The sequence below is a fragment of the Tyto alba genome, unplaced genomic scaffold (genome assembly GCF_018691265.1).
Source record: "Tyto alba isolate M040663 unplaced genomic scaffold, T.alba_DEE_v4.0 Super-Scaffold_6, whole genome shotgun sequence".
NCBI lineage: Eukaryota > Metazoa > Chordata > Aves > Strigiformes > Tytonidae > Tyto > Tyto alba.
This window is the reverse complement of record NW_024881327.1, coordinates 22,356,704-22,370,398: the sequence shown is the minus strand read 5'-3', so window position 1 is coordinate 22,370,398 and position 13,695 is coordinate 22,356,704. Positions and strand designations below refer to the sequence as shown.

The window sequence follows — 13,695 nt, the reverse complement described above, 5'->3', positions numbered from 1 at the left end:
CCCTTTTTTTTGAATGTTAAGTGATGGTGTTTCTAACATGCAGGTAGGATGATCAGAAACAAAACTCAACATTTCCGCAGTAGAGCACTCTTTATTCTCCCTGGTGACTGGGAGTCTCTGCTGTTATGCATTTATGTAAGCTTTTAAGAGAGATATGTGTTAAAATAAAGCCTTCAAATTATCATGAATGTGCAGCAGTTTTTATTTTACGGTTAAATAATACTTTCCAAAAGACAGCTGGGAAACTGAGAGATTGAGTGGCTTGACTAAGCTCACACAGTAAATCAGTGGCAAAGCTTTGGCTAGTCTGTAGACTGCTGAGTCTCTGGCATATGGAGTTGGTACTGTCTACTAAATACATTTCTTTCTTTGCAGGTCTGAGTGGCTCTTAAATCTTCACTATGTCTTATTGCACTTGGGTATGTGATAGAAACAAAATCCAGTGAGAAAATAAAGAAGAAAAATGGAAATTTAAAAGCCAAATATAAGATCGTGAAAAGATAAAGTCTTAGTTTCTGTTTACTATTTAAGTGGAGTAAGTAAATTATGGTGATGTTCCTGGCATAAAAGCAGGTTCAGAACAATGTTAGAGGATTTTTTGTTTTGTTTTGTTTTGTTTTTTTTCTTTTGAATGAATGCATAATTTTAAATTGAGTAGGGGAATGGAGGTGGAGGGTGGGACAAGAGTGAGATTCAGGAACTAATTAGGAGGTGGGAAGGTGATTTTGAGTGTCCTCTGATTCTAAGGACAAGGTTAAGCAGCCAAAGAATTCCAGGAGAAAAGGGATTGCAAAGTAAGTGAAAATTGAGGCAGGCATAGTCCTATATGGAAGGGAGTTCCCTGCTCAGTGATGTTAAAGACTGGCAGGAGAAAGATGCTGTTAAATGACTCTGTTTCACTAAATCATCCTCAAGCAAGCATTTCCACATCTACTTGTTGCTACTCTCCACTCAGAAAAAACCCCCACAAATTGGACTCCTAGACCATGCTACAGAAGCTATCCACAGAGTAGTATTTTCCTTAGCTGGGAACTCAAGTTCTAGATATCTAGGAGCCTTTTCTTGAAGCATTTTATCCTTATAATCTAAGATATATTAAATACATTTTGGAAATGTCTTGAAAAATAAATGATGAACTGAATGTTCTGAGTTGCTCTAGACATTCTATAAAATACTGATAAAATTTTGAGAAGCAGAGCCCTTCATAACACTGTAGAAGAGGTCCAGATGGCCAGTGCATCACTGAAAAAGTGTATATTGCTCTGTTGTAGGGACTGTCTGAAGAATTCTCAGCCATTATTATTTTCTTCTTTGGATGATATTTCCTGATCAATTTTGTAGGTGACTGTTGAGAATTTTGAAACAGTAATGATAATAGTAATATCCTTTCCACTGTGACATTAGCTCAAACTTATCTGCACAAACATTGTCAGGTGTCATGGGAAAAATCCAAACATTACCTTTAAAATGGACTTGAGTGTGTTTTTAGGTGATAACATTAATATTTATTGACATATAATTACAGTAACTAAAGAATAGCTCACAGGAGAAGCAACTAATGTAAATCATAAAGGCCTTATAAATGTCTCATTGGATTACAGTGATGTTTCTCTTTTTAGGAAGCTGCATATACAATGAAGAGACAGATTTTCTGAATCATGAAGTTTCTGTTATTTTCATATGGACTGCAACCTTTATTTCAAAATGAAGCAATGCATTTGAAGGTTAGTAAAATTAAGAGGTACAATTGTTCTTTGTGTATGCAGCCCACTTTAAAGACAATTTAAGGAGACAGTAGTCTTGAAGTCTTCACTTTCTCAGGACTTTGTGAACATAAAATAGAAAGACAGTTCAGGGAGTTCACCATGAAAGGGAATTCACTGGGAAATTTTCTCTCAACTGCAATTATTTCCAAAACTCTTGGACGGGGGTGGGGGGAAGAGGCGTCAAGGGACCACAGCATACAGAATTTTATCATGCCCTGAGTGTCTTAGCTGTCATCTAGTTGGGTGGCAGAACCAGCTCCTCCTTTGAAACACAACCCATCCTTTCTTTGATGGAAGCAGTGCGAGTATGACACCAAAGGTAAGAGAGGTGATTGGTTCTGCTGAGTGATGTTACCTACTGGGAGAAATTTATGGCTTGCTGGGCCCATGACTCTTTAGGCCATGGAGGAAGGAGGAAATAAAGAAAAAGGCTTGGGAACTGAGGACAGGGAGGCATGACTCACCCATTACAGTCATGGGCAAAAGACAGACATGTTAGGGGAAGGAAAAGAACATAAATTTAATTCGAACACCACCAACAACCACCCCTTAACAAACAGAGTAGAACAGTAAGAAGTATAACCACATCTTAGAAACAGCTTCTCCCACCCCTCCCTTCTTCACAGGCTCAGCTTTTCTCCCGATTTCTCTGCCTCCTCCCCTCCAGTGGCGCAAGGGGCAAGGAATGAAGTTGTGGTCAGTCTTGCTGGTCTTTCCTCCTCTAGGTCAGAACTCCTCTCACTCTTCCTCTGCTCCAGCATGGTGTCCCTCTCATGGGAGACAGTCCTCAACCAACTTTCTCTGACATGTGTCCCCCCCATGGGCTGCAGCCCTTCCCAAACTGCTCTAGTGTGGGTCCCTCCCAGGTGCTGTAGTCGTCCCAGCACTGAACTACAACAACATGGGCTTCCCACAGAGTCCCAGCCTTCTTCACGTGCAGCTGCCTGCTCTGGTGTGGAGTCCTCCACAGGGTGCAGGTGGGCATCTGCTCCACTGTGGACCTCCATGGGCTGCAGAGGGATAGCCTGCCCTCTCACCATGGGCTGCAGGGTGGGGTCTCTACTCTGCTTTACGTGCTTCTCTCCCCCTTCCTCCTTCTTTCTTCCACTGACCTTTGTGTGTGCGTAGGTGTCACCCTCACAACTTCTTCTCAAACTCCCACTCCTCCCCCTAGGTTCCCCTTCTTAAATATGTTATCACAGAAGTGTGGCCACCATCGCTAATTGACTTGGCCTTGGCCAGAGGTGGGTCCAACTTGGAGCTGGGGGAGCTTTGAAAAGCTTCTCACAGGGGGCCAGCACTGTAGCCCCCTCCCCTGCTACAAAAATCCCCACCACATACACAAACCCAGCACATATACAAAACTTTATTTTAAGAATTCTGTATTCTTGTCGCCCTGCTGGTATATGCATATGGAGACTTTTTTATTTTGGAATGTATACAGTTTGGTGTTCTATGTAATTTCACCTAGAATAATTTCTAGCTGAAAGCCTTGTATTCAAATAAATCATGTCTCCTTGCTGTGATTCCTACTAATGTTATAGTAGCTTTTTCCCAAGACCAGAAACGCTTATATGTCTATGTTAATATTCTAAATACAGGTCTATTAAACACAACATGTATTATCATAGAGCTATATTTTGTGATGGAGTCTAGCACTCATGTACATGAGTGTAATTGTATATATGTTTATATGTATATTTATATATATTAAAGGTAGATTATAATTTATTTTCAAAACTCACTGATTTACTATAATTGTTATAGTATTCTCTCTTTGAGGATTGTGTTTCTGCTGTCTATTCATCTTCCACACTCCTCATGTCTGACATATTTCTTGCTCTACTGACTCTATCTTATGCGTAAAGTAAATCTCTCACATCTCGTGGAAGTTGTGACTATTATGGGCAGCCTGCTGCATTGGGTGTCCAGAAAACCAATGACCAGAAACCAGGTGACCATGGGACCTGATGAGATGTATCTGAGGGTCCTGAAGGAACTGGCAGATGAAGTGGCTAAGCCACAATCCATCATATTTGAGAAGTCGTGGCAGTCTGGCAAAGTTCCCACTGACTGGAAAAGGGAAAACAAAACCTCCATTCTTAAAAAGGGGAAAAATGAAGACCCTGGGGAAGTACAGGACAGTCAGTCTCACCTCTGTGCCTTGCAAAATCATAGAGCAGATCCCCAGGGAAACTATGCTAGGGCACATGGAATAGAAGGAGGTGATTGGTGACAACCAAAATGTCTTCTCTAAGGGCAAATCATGCTGGACAAATTTAGTGGCCTTCTACAACAGGGTTACATCATTGATGGATAAGGGAAGAGCAACTGATGTCATCTACCTGGACTTGTGCAAAGCATTTGATGCTGCCCTACATGAATTCCTTGTCTCTGAATTGGTGAGACATGGATTTGACAGATGGACCACTTGGTGGATAAGGCATGGACTGGATGGTCACACTCAAAGAATTGCGGTCAACAACTTGATGTCTGTGTGGAGAGCAGTGACGAGTGGTGTTCCGCAGGGATTGGTATTGGGACCAGTGCTGTTTAACATCTTTGTTGGTGACACGGACACTGGGATTGAGTGCACCCTCAGCAAGTTTGCCGATGACACCAAGCTGTGTGCTGCGGTCAACACACTGGAGGGAAGGGATGCCATCCAGAGGGACCTGGACAGGCTTAAGGGATACCATCCAGAGGGACCTTGACAGGCTTGAGAGGTGGGCCCATGGAAACCTCACAAAGTTCAACAAGGCCAAATCCAAGGTCCTGCACATGGGTTGGGGCAATCCCAAGCACAAATACAGGCTGGGTGATGAGTGGATTGAGAGCAGCCCTGCAGAGAAGGACACGGGGGTATTAGTGGCTGGAAAACTGAACCAGCAATGTGCACCCACAGTCCAGAAAGCCAGCCGTATCCTGGGCTGCATCAAAAGAAGTGTGGCTAGCGAGCTGAGGAAGGTGATTCTCCCCCTCTGCTCTTGTGAGACCCCACCTGCAGAGCTGCGTTCAGCTCTGGGGCCCCCAACATTAGAAGGACATGAACCTGCTCGAGCAGGTCTAGGGGAGGCCATGCAGATGATCTGGGGGCTGCAGCACCTCCCTTATGAGGACAGGATGAGAGAGTTGGAGTTGATCATCCTGGAGAAGAGAAGGCTCTGGTGAGACCTTATAGCAGCCTTCCAGTACTTGACGGGGTCCCACAGCAAAGATAGAGATGGACTCTATCAGGGTGTGTAGTGATAGGGTAAGGGGTAATGGTTCTATATTGAAAGAGGGTAGATTTAGATTAGATATAAGGAAGGAATTCATTACTCTGAGGATGGTGAGACACTGGCCCAGGTTGCCCAGAGCAGCTGTGGCTGCCCCCTCCCTGGCAGGGTTCAAGGCCAGGTTGGACGGGGCTTTGAGCAACCTGGTCTAGTGGTAAGTGTCCCTGCCCATGGGAGCGGTGGTTGGAACCAGATAATCTTTAAGGTCCCTTCTAACCCAAAGCATTCTATGTTTCTATGAAATGATGGATTAGGGTGCTTTTCTAGCATTTTCTCTTCTAGCTAGAAGCAGATCGTAAGGGTGCTTTTCATTCTGTGTTGCTACCCTGGAATAGTCAACTGCACCACCACTCCTGCCACTGCTTATTGCTCTCAGTGAAAATTTGTGTTCCTAACCAGGCAAGGGACTGCTGTTTATACATCCTCACTTTGATATAATTACAAAGCACTTTCATTCGTCATATTCTTTACTCCTTGGGAGGCAGTCTGGTCTATTTTGTGACTTTTCTTCCAAAAGTAACAAAGGTAAAGTAAAGAGAAGCATTTTTAATTCAAAAGAGAATTTTGTGAAACTGATTCAGCACAAATTGTGTGAAATGGAGGCTGTCTGAATGATACACAAATTGGAAAAGTTGCAGATTTTATTTCTGTTTTTATCACCTTTTTCTCACTGTTACCTTTCACATCTGTGGTAGATATACAGATTTATTTAGGGATTTTTTAAGCTCTGCTAATTATGACATGAGAAATAGTCTTCAGATTTTTATGAATAAACCTAGGTTTGAAATTAAGCTCATTGAAATTGCCATAGTTTATAGTGTTATATTTTGTAACTTTTATATTCCTTTGTCTAGAAAAAATATAGGAATTTTCAGAAGTGAAAGGACACAGTTTCCGCATATTGTAAAATTCTGGTGAGGCTGTAATTCCCATACAAATAAAAAACCCAAATGCAGCATACTTTAACTTTTAACTGAGCCATGCCAATTTTTTAAGTGATGGAATGATAATCTTGATGTCCTAGCAAATTAGATCTGAGAGTGCTAAGTTTTGCCTGTCAGTGCTCTCCTGTGGCTCCAATTCAATATGCTATTTTCTGACGGTTCAGAGCAAGTCCAATGGCGTTTGACCTTTTCATGCCAATTGGATTTTTTTGTCTTGACTTATACAGTTCCTGAATCATGCTGCTTTTAAGAGTATTATTGCCAAATATTCTTAAGTGATTATTTCTTTCTTAACTCCATCTCATTTCTCTATGTAGGTGTACAAATATAGAGAGAAAGATAGTAAGATTTCAGTCTAGTTTATGACAAGGTAATATGTTTACTAAAGAGAAGGTATTCCATACAGATGAGATGAACCACAATACAGATTGGCAGATTTTATTTGCATTTGTTGACAGTACCTGATATATAAAGATCCTGTGCTGCTTCATGGCTTGCAGGGCAGGGAAAATAGCACCTCATCTTGTTTAACACACAAATACACACACTTTCACACTCTCTGCACAGTAATAAGTCTTGTTGTAGAAGGCTTTTAGCTATCCAGAAAATATCTTCCATAACCTAGGGCAAAATCCCTAAAGTACTATAACTGAAGAAAAAGTTCTTATTGACTTAAATAAGCCTTAGGTTGAGCCTATAAATGCAAATCTTAATCATACGCCTGAATACTAGGAATATACTACAAATGGATGCTGTATCCAGAGCTGCAGAAAAAGCACTGAAGATTTCTTTCATACATTTTCTAGGTTGGTCTTATTGATATTTCTTTGTTGTCTGCTATTTCCATTTGTAGATGAACTTTGAGAACAATGTAAATTATTTGGTTATCGTCTTGTGACTTGCCATCCATTTCGTGGGTAGCATTTTTATTTCCTGGCCTCAAAATGCAATTATTTCTGGTTCCATCTATTACAACTATAGCCATGTGATCCTAGGAGAGGTCAAACCCACATTTCGGCATTTTTCCTCCTTCAGCTCTTTTATTCAATTTTATGGTACTGATATGTTCATTGTTTTCAGATAATGTACAGTCCTGTCAACAGAACAATGCACAGTGAATATGTTGTCTAATGTATCATTGAGCTTTTAGTTCTCTGGCTACAGAATTAAATGCTAGGCTTTTTAAAAGTAGCCTATATTCCAAAGTCACTATTCTAGTGAAGACTTTAGGTAGTTACTAGCACTCTGAAATATTGAATGTTATACTACACAGGGAATTTGTTTAGCTATTAGGAGGATAACAATACTACCCTGATAACTTACAGGATAACACTGCCTGTTCCTAAGCCCATACAACTGAGTGCAGAATCCAACACAATATGTTGATTTTTCTGGTTATGTACTTCTGCGACTTTAATAAGGCAGGTAAAGGACAAAAATATAAGGTTTGCTACTGTGACATGAAGTGTATGATGTTGCAGGTACTGCAACAGTTATGATGTGACCATATAAACAAAGACAGTGAACAAAGTAGATTCTAAACTACTGAAGTATTGGTGTTTAGACTTATATAATATAGTTGATGCTGTATCCTGCTCTGATCAGTGAAAAAATATGTGGGCCAAAGTTGGCAGTTGCTGTTTGCATTGCAGCTATAATTGTTGTAGGCCAGTGTGAGTTGGAACTGGACTATCAATTTCTTCCTTTCTTTTCTGGATTCTTCTCTGTTTCCTAATAAATGGAGCATATTGAGGGAATTTCTGTTCATTCTGCAGGTTTTAAAGGCCAAAATACTCTTAAGTGTGGTAAAACAAAGAAACAGTATTTGTCAGTGTTAAACAGTTATTTCTAGTCTCTTTGGAGATACTAAATATTTCATTTGTAAATCACCAATATGTATCTATAGTGAAAAGCTGTACTGTGGTCTATGATACGACTTCAATTTTTACATGCACACTCTCTTTTATTATGCTAGCTGTGTATTTGTCTTTCAGTTCCCTCTCCTTTATAAACAATGTAAGAAATCTGTATCAGAAGGTACCAGAATATAGTGAAAAGGACACAGAAAACATACTGGTCATGTTACACTCAGGTGGGTACCTTTCATATATGCTCTGCAGTTGTCCCAGTTTGTCCATGGTGTATATTGTGAAGAACAACTTAAATGTTTGTGCTGGCTTCTAGTTTGAGAAAGCCATTGACTGGACGGACTTGAAAAGGGACAAAAGAAGCTCCAGTAAAAATGATATGTGAAAAAAATTTTTAGCATATTTCAAGAATTGGAGAAACAGTACTTGAAACGATAGTGCTCCATCATGAATCTCAAAATATCTGCTAAAATGTCAGGAGAAAAAAAACAGACTGAACAAGGAATACACTGTTGAGCACTGGATGGAGATATGTGCATGCAGGAGAGATAAAGCAAGTATAACAATGCTCTCTCTAAACAACTGATTTACAGTAGGACCTATCTTTTTCTGAGTTACTGGAAGACACCATTGCTGAGCAGTGTGCTTCAGTTGGTGTAGTTTAAATCCACTAAGCTCCCTTTTGAGAGAGTATTTGAGTAATGAGCAGTAAATGAGAGTTGACCTCTGGTGACTTAATGCAGAGAGAGATGAAAAAGATAATCTATACCGACTCTGCAGAATGAGGAGGAACATTCAGCAGCTTTCAAAAGATGTATTCACAGAAGCAGCTGCAAAGTCAGGAGTGCAGGCAACCTTGGTGTTCTTACAGAGCAGCTTGCCACTGTTCTCCCTGCTAATGAACTTAGTAGTCTGTCTCGGGGGTAAAATTGGACAGTTCAGCCTGACAGCTAGAGAAGTGCGATAGAAAAAAATACATGAGCCTTAGTCATATACAAAAAAAAATTCAAGACATTTAAGGCATTGATCTCTAATTATTGCAGTCCATAAACAGTGAATGTCTGCAACTAACATATTTCAGATAACTTCATACTTTGCTCTTCCTACCATCCTCATTTTTAACATTTAAACTCACAATATATGTCTTGCAGACTATATGTTATTGGTGAGCTATGAAATGGGGATCACTGCCTTAGGAAAATTTAAAGGGAGGATATCTATACTGCAGGTAGCAGTCTGAGTAGAGCAGAGGTAGTGGGGCAACCAAGAAATCTGCGATGGAGCTTGATCAGTCCTTGAAAATAGTTATGGTCAGAATGTTAATGTGTGAAGCCTAGCATTAATATGGAAAGAATATTTTAGATACTGTTTTCTAGTTTTATTAACTGACTTAGAGATTCTTGTTCAACAACAGAGGTGGCTGACATGAATAAGAATATGTCCTCATCTGAGGACATAGATGCATCCTCACATGACGTGATTGCAAGTGGTCATAATGCTGAAGGAAAGGAAATGACCCTGTAATAACAAAGAGCTTTAAGCTATTCCACATTTGTTTCTAGTGCAATAACAGGTATATGAAATACTGTTATTAGTTTAGGACAAATAAGGTTGGAGACCCAGTAAAAAGCTGAGAGAAAGGAAATTCTGAAGATATATGAGAAGCTGTCCAAGGGGCCAGATTTCTGATTTGTTGAAAGGGAAGAGAGAACTGCTCATTTGCAGTACATGAATTCTAATGGTTTTCTCAGGATTATGCTCCTAAAATAATACTGTAATAGGCATAAGAGATGCAGGTGTCTGCTTTTGGATGCATTTCAGGTTCCTGCCTAATGTTGACCTAAAGGCAAAACTATCACTTGCATAATCTTTTATGAATACTTATAAAACCTTGGTCTTGCCAGCACTACTTCCCCCTCTGGGTTAACACAAGCCAGTCATTCAGAATTGTTGCTTGATGGGATTGAGCATAACCTGGCATGACTCCCATACTTGGACTTTCAGAAAGTGTTTTTAGTTAATTCTGTAGTGGATTCATTGGCAGTGTCCTATTTGCAGAAAAGCTAGTAGTTCCAAATGGAAAAAAGCCATGCATTAAGATACATTTATATTCATACTGTAAGCATATGCAGAAACTTTCAGTAGTACAATGTGCTTTATGAGTGGTGTCTAAGTGTCTGAAGGAGTAATGAAATGATCTGTTATTCTAGTTTTAAAAAGACTAAAGTTCTGTTCGTGCGCCTGACATAGTGTAGGCGTAAATAAAGTAGGTTTTCAGCATTGTTCTCTCAAATTAAGGAGGTGGCATAGATAAATTAATCTCTGTGCTCTGTCAGGAAGCTCATGCTTACTCTTTTCATGCCTGCTGTGTGTGAGGACTGTGACAGAGGCTGACAAAGGCCTAAGTCTTTGCAGCTATAAAAATGGTATCATTTCACTATTTTCTACAAGGGAGTAGAGAAAATACCTTACAGAATTAAGCATTACATTAAATGAATTAATTTTAAAATTATCATAGTTCGAGTTTTGGATCTCATATATGTCAGTCGTTCTACTGGAAGTCTGGTGGAGCTTCCACTGGCCGGCTCCAGTTCTACACCAACATTAATCAGATGGGAAGCCAATCCATGATATCAAAACATACAGCAAACAACAAAACATACAAGTTTCAGTCCAGCATTATAATTGAAGCTATTCTGGTTCATGATGTGCATGTGCTCCCCTGAGCACCCACTGCTCATTTGTCTGGACTGAGACATTTACAGTAAAGAAAGAGGACCTCTTCCATTCCTGTACACAGGGAGCAGGAGCACAGTCATGCAGGGAGGAATTACGGTTGCCTGATTATTGCAATAGGTGGAGCTTGGGGATTGTAATCCAGTGAAGAAAAAAGTCTATTTTATATGATGGACCAATGCAGTCTTTTGAATGAGCTGTCCCAATAGACATGTTTTAGAGCTGTGGCCTAAGTAAACCGTTATGGCTTTGACATCTCTATGGAAACTGCAAGAACACTAAACAGAACATTATAAATGTAGGATGCTATAGGCCACTTTATATAGTGAAGACTGACAGGTCTTAGCAGAATGGAGGATAAGAAAGAAAGTAGAGCATAATAATGTTTGTGCAGTATCTTTGATTTGGAAGGGTAGGACTTGAGGAGTGTATTGATTATGTGTCAATAGTTTAGAAAGTCTTGTTAGAGAATTGGAAACATGAGATATGAACAAGGCTCTGTGTGCTGACAAGCCCAATAACAACCTAGTCAACAAATGGGTAATTACTGAGGTTATTGAGATGAACTGATGCAAACATTTAGCTCATAAAATGGTGGATGAGTTACTCATCATCAGCTGGAAGAGCGTTAGAGAGAAATTCACAGCACTGACTGTATCTTCTTAAATTTTCTTTCACTGGACAGTACAATGGTGCCCAAATCTTGTCAGATGATGCCTAACAAAACATAAGTCTGACTGATAAATAAGGTTTCCAAAGCTAATACAGAAATATACTTAGCTTCTGTATGGAGATATTCTATAGCAAATAAAGTAAAAGAAATATTTTGTCCTGGTAATGAAGACTGAATTTTAAGTCATTTATCAAGGATGTGTGGGACAAGTTTAGCTGCCCTTTTCACTTTTATACAGTTTCTGTTGTAGATGAAAAACTATACACTTAGGAGTGATTGGCTTTGTTAACAGTCCCACAATGCTAGTCAATAATATTTATATTAGCTCTTTATCTTCTCTAAATTTAGTGGTAACTATTCTGATTATACTTCTGTCTGAAAATAATTCAGAGGTATTTTTCAGCAGTTGGTGAGTCAGAATATAGTTTAGGATGATTTGAGATCTTCTTGGTGAAATTTAGTATGCATATTAAATAGTTAATAATAAAACCAGGAAGTTACCACTTAAAATAATCCTGCCCATACTAGTGGTATACATCTTTGTATGTATGATCTATCAGCAACTTTGAATCCTTACAAGTTATCATTGGAAACATAGTTGTTCTAGTGGAGAATGATATTTGAGGTATCTAGACTACAACTTCTGTAATGTACTGAGTCAGTGCAAGTAAAGAATGTGCTAGTGATGTTATAGGCAAAAGAGAATTTTTTAATAAATTTCTCTTGTGAGGAACAAACAAATGTTGGGTTTGGGTTTGCTTAATAATTTATGTGAAAGATAAAACATAGGAACATAGATATCTCTTTCACAAGGGAAACCTGCAAGGAGCTCTATCTGTGTTTTATTAAAAATGATCTTTGTGAAGCTGCAGAGACTTACAGTGCTATTTAGTTAAAAAGCATCGAGAGAATCATCTTTTCTGATTCTTAGGTAACTCATGTCAGCAGTGTGAAAAAACAAAATTAATTACAAAAAATAGTGTCAATTCTATTATATTAAAACAACAGATTAATTTGATTAATGTACAGTTTTTAATGACAAAGGTTATGAGGGTGCGATGTAGCAACCAACTTGATTTATCTGCAGCATTGTCAGACTGCTTGTCAAAGAGGATGCATATTATTAATAATGACATAATTAAAACAATACAGTACCAAACAGTAAATTAATACTTAATAAAGTACTAACAGTTAGAAGATCATGCCAGACACATCTTTGTGTTCAAGATTCTGAGGTGAGATTGTCAAGGTGTTACACAAATATTAGATAAGAGGAAATCTTTAATGATACTTGCTTTTAATGTTTTAAGTGTTTTCAGATTTGCAAGTGTAATGATTACCATTTTCACATCAAATCTGTCTTTTTTCAGTGCAATGGATTGGAGTGCCTGTCAGCAACTTGAATTCCTGCTATGCATTCCCTAACTTTTCCTACCTCTGTTTTTCTACTCCTCTACGTTGCTGCCTTTATGCTATCCCTTGTCCTTGAAAGAATTTCCCATGTGCCTTTTTTCAGTTCTTTTATTCCTGTCTTTAAAAGCCTGCTTGTCCATATTCTGTCATTTATATGAGATCAGTCACAACAAGTGATTGGCACCACAGTCAAGTTTGGCACGGACAGAGATTTTTAAGCTAGCATTATGTCTCTCAGCTGCAGTGCTGTTTAAAATAAATTTGGTAACAGACAGCAGAAGAGTCTGCTGTCAGGGAGCTAGATCTAGCTGATAGGTTTTTTGAGGTTTTTTGTACAGCAAGTTCATTGCGGGGACATAAAAGTTTTCTAAAGCATGCTTGTAACTTATACTCCTGTGGAGCTAGGGGGTTAATTATACATTAGGCTTGATGAAGTACTGAGGAGGGGTAAAAGAAAGGGACAACTGAATATCAGGGGAAGTTGCAGTTGGCGCCGCTCAGGATTCGTTCATTATTTCCAGGATGTGTAACAGACTTCAGCATTTGAGGCACAGGAAAACCAGTCCGTAGCTATCTCACTGCTGTGCTGACTAGAAAATTTCTAAGCATTTGCATGCATCTGTGGGATGGTTTCCCCAGATATTAGGCCAATACTCTTCATAGCTTGAAGGCTCAGGGCTAACAACATTCAGCAAGCAGTGAATAGTATGCACCATCGTATTCTGTGCTTGGACAACCTGATAGCTTTACCAGATTTACCCACTTCTCATGGAAGGGAGCACTGTCACAGGATTGTGTACTTGACTGAGTCCAGGCCGAATAAGGCTTCTAACAAAGGACTCATCCAGATCAAATTTAAATATTTAGACAATAGATGCTAACATTTGTTTTAAGCAAACCACCTGGGGTTTTTGGCTCCAAACTGGTCTGACATTTCTTTGGTCACAGGATGCATCCTAGCAGCAACTCTGGGGCTCTGCTGGCTATTTCATATTTGATCTTTTTTCTAAATTTGTT

The 13,695-nt window shown here is 39.3% G+C and overlaps 1 long non-coding RNA gene across 1 annotated transcript in view; it reads left to right on the top strand.

Annotated features, from left to right (window-relative positions):
- The first annotated feature begins 393 nt into the window (after positions 1–393).
- LOC116963221 overlaps positions 394–13,695 on the top strand; it is a 36,303-nt gene continuing 23,001 nt past the window's right edge. Inside the window, exons 1-3 of the long non-coding RNA XR_004408038.1 lie at positions 394–535; positions 1,620–1,724; positions 7,983–8,080. This is a non-coding gene — a long non-coding RNA (uncharacterized LOC116963221). The remainder of the gene's footprint in view (positions 536–1,619; positions 1,725–7,982; positions 8,081–13,695) is intronic.